Raw genomic sequence first — 3,945 nt, forward strand, 5'->3', positions numbered from 1 at the left:
TGGGCCCGCCCACTCAAAATGGCGGTGCGCAGCCGATCACGGTCAGTATTTGGCTCTGCACCTGCCCATGCCCGCTCTCGACCGGCCTGCCCGACAGAGAGAAAATTCACCCTATGGAGGTGGAGTCAATCTACTGGCTGCTATGCCCTGTTGTCTTTGATGACTTTGGTGGGCATCCTCTATAGGACAAAGACCTGGAGGGCCCTGGCCTGCTTTGGGTCTCCTGCTGTGGGGCAGGTGATGGAGTCACAGGCAGAGGGGATTGGGATTGGCCGGAAAGTCCCAGAGTCACCTGGGTGAATGGCCTGAGTGTTCAACTGCTGGTCCTCCTCTGTATGGGTGCCTGTGGGCCCCTGGCTGACTCCTTGAGGAGAAGGAGCAACTGGGGGGAGGTCGAGGTGCCATACCCCACTCTCACCTAACCACTGATGGGTCTCATAAATTCTGATAGCGATGGGGTGCAAGTCTAAGTGCAAGTTCATCAGGATCTGCTGCACCAAAGTGTCCAAGGCAGCTGCCAGCAGAGACCTTGAGGCACTTGCATGTCGGATGTCTTATCAGGCAGAATGCGGACGAACTCCTCCATCCATCGCTCTAGTCTGTTGACTACTTCTTGCAACTCTACCTGATTTTCTGCTGCTTACCATTGCATCTCCAGGATGTTAGAGTCATCATCTAACTCAGACTCAGTGAGTGACTGATCTCCAGCTCTCCTCCAAGTGTTAGACACCTGGTCTGTCACTGCCTCTGCCGGCTGCAGAGATGTGTCTGTGAGGTGTTTTCCAGAAAATGACCCCAAGCCTAATCTAGATCTTTGACCCACCGGGGTGTGTGTCTCTGGGCTAGCAGAGGGTGCAGGTGAACGCTGTGATGGGTCTTCTTCAAATGGCTCCTCAGCAACCTCCTCTGAGGTGGCCTGGGGGCTGGGGCTTATGTTGCCTGTGCTGGTCTGTCTGGACCTGCTGCTGCCTGTAAGAGAGAGAAAATAGACTTAGTTCATGAACAGGCTGAATACAATATTGCATGTCACACATTGTGGATGTCAGGATGTGAGAAACTCATGGAGGGCTCATCCACATGGCTTGCTGGGAGAGGCCGATCTCACCTTCGCCACAGGAACAATCTCTGTCCTCTCCTGCCAATCCGGCGGTATCCCCTTCGTATTTAGAAAGCTCCTGCATGTCAGCCGTTCATTCTCCAGTCTGGAATCTCTCCCTCTTGTTGTGGGATGCTTGGCCTGCATTAAGACAAATGGATGGAATGTTATGAGAAGAGATGGAGCAGAGGTTGGGAAGCATGCATGTCTACTGAGCCCTAAATAAGACCTGAGGATGGAGTTTGTGCAGCATGATAGATAAGATGCTGGTGATGTTAAATTGTCCATGATGTCACCCTCGCTAATGTTGTGCGAGATCCCTGAACACTGTAACCCTTTGAGTGCATGATGCCATTATGAGAGTGTGAGATTGGGGTGAGCTGAAGGTTGACTTACCCTGGTTGAGCGGATGAGATTATTCATGCTCTTCCTGCACTGGATGACATTCCTCGGAAGGGAGCTGGACGAGCTGATCTCCCTTGCAACTGCCTCCCAGACCGGCAAGGTGAGGCTGGTAGGCCTTCTGGAACCAACCCTCGGGTAGAGGACATCCTCTACCATGGACTCCGTGGATGAGGGCCTCAAGGGGATCATTGCTGAGCCTCGGAGCAGCTTTTCTTTTGAGTACAGCCAATGACGTTCCCTGCACACAGCTGAGCTTGAGAGAGTGAATGTGTGTGTTCGGGTAGTGTTTAAACATGGTGCCCAGACCTTCGACTCCATTAGGTAAGAGCGGGCTGGATGAATCAGTGCCTGTCCATCATGTAATTTGGAGAGCTACTCGCTAATGCATAATTAATTGGTTTCTGAGTGTGAAATCGGGCGCAAGTTCCTGCCCTACCACCCAGCGGGAATGCGCTGCGAAACCCGCCCGCCACCGCACTTAGCCTCCAAAATGGAAAATTTCACCCACCATATGTCAGGAGAACACATTTAATATAACTTCACCTCTCTACTTAACAGTGCTACAAACATATGCCTTTTTCCAGATATTTATAAAGAGACTCTATGGTATTTATTAATCCTGATGCACATGCATTGATAATTTTCCATTTTGAAGTTTTTATTTCCTTCCCTATGGTAGAATGGTATTTATTTCATTTTGGACTGCTATCTTGGACTGTCCTCAGCTGCTGCAAAATTTAAAATGCTAGCTTTGGCAAACATAATTATATGTTTCCCATTACGTAACACAAATTCCTGGGAGTTCTGAGTTAATCTCTTGATTGACAGATGCGGATATTGTGTGTTGATGGTTTCTCTTCAAGGCGGGGGTGGGGAGGAGGTGGTTCCTCTTTATGGCCTTGGTATTAATCTCTTCACTGTCGCAGTTTTTCTTTGTAGTTGGTTCTTTTGTTGTGGAGATACTTTGATCACCATTTCTCTTTGTCAGTTTTCCTTTTGTTGTACTGTTAATCTGAGCTTCTGCACTCTTATTGTTCAACAGATCATCTGTTTGTAGCTCATGATAGCGGGCTTTAAATTTTTCTTTTTGGCTATTGTCGTGGTTGAGACTACAATGTATTTTTATAATATTGCTACATTAATTCTTCTTGTGAAATCTTCCTCCACTGTATTGAATACATTTCCATTAGAAATGTGTTTGCCACCGTATGGTATGATTTGTTTTGTTTATAAAAAAAGTTTTAAAGGGCCTTCTTTTTTACTAACTTGTTGCCCAGTTTCTTGCTTCCTGTTTATTTGATACGCTTGATATTGCTAGACCTGGTTTTCATCCTTCTTCTGGCTGGTCTAGCGCCCCCCAACAAATATGGGCGTACTCCTGGAAAGTAGCAAACAAGTTTCTGAAAACATTGTTAGAAACAATGCTGCCATTGCGGAAAATGTTTTTGTTGGTAAATATACCAAACGTGACACTCAAGAAATACAGACAAATATAGGAAACTGAGGAAACAGGCGGAAGTCAGGGGTCCTTGGACTCACCTCATCAAATGCAGTCTGCTTCCCGTTTGAAAAAAAAATGTCATTTTTAACATTCATTGCAGAAAATTATTTTCCTTTAAATATATTTAATTTTGTGATTTTTTTTGTTTATGTTCACTGAACGTCAAAGTAACAACAAATGTCTGCCAGCTCCAGCAGCTGCTTCCAGTACTGCTGCCCTCTTGAGGACGATCCTCGATTGGGGGTCCCAGTATGTGCCAGAGGCTGTGAAGAAGTGCTATCACCATGTCACACAGCCCAACCAGCTGCTGCAGCTCCAAGATACCACCTTTGGACCATGCAGGTCCAGCTAACGAACCTACAAATCACTCTGCAAAGAACAAACTCTAAACTCCAAGATGGCCCCTGTAATAATATTCCTTAAGGGTGCAGGTAAAGTAATTTTTAAGAAACTCTACTGTTGCAGAGTCTTTGAAAGTACCCTAGAGTGTTTTTGAGGTTTTGTGTTGAGTCCCTGGGTTTGGTAGAGTGTGTTGCTGCATCCTTACAGTGAGGGGTGAGGAGTAGGTGACTGTCCACATAAAACCTGCAAAGGGGGCAGCCATTGCAGTGCCTCTGGGAGCAGAGGCTGCAGAGCAAGCAAGCTCCAGGCGATGCCCTTTGCCAAGTTGAAGTTGGATTCCTCCATGCTCCTTGACAATGACAGGAGGCTATCTGGCAGGCCATCCATTGAGCACAGAATTTCAGTATGTATGCTAACTAATGCCCACCTGTATATTTCTCCATTGAGGTCCCCATCTGTGTCTCCTACAACAGAACTCATCTGTTTACCTCGACCTTCTGGCAAACAAATCAGCCTTTTCCCATGGCCTGGTTGCAGTCCACTTGTGCCTGGATGAGTCACCAGATGCTGACTCCAACTCTACACTAACTTCCAAGGCACA

This window comes from Cetorhinus maximus, chromosome 7, assembly GCF_964194155.1.
Source record: "Cetorhinus maximus chromosome 7, sCetMax3.hap1.1, whole genome shotgun sequence".
NCBI lineage: Eukaryota > Metazoa > Chordata > Chondrichthyes > Lamniformes > Cetorhinidae > Cetorhinus > Cetorhinus maximus.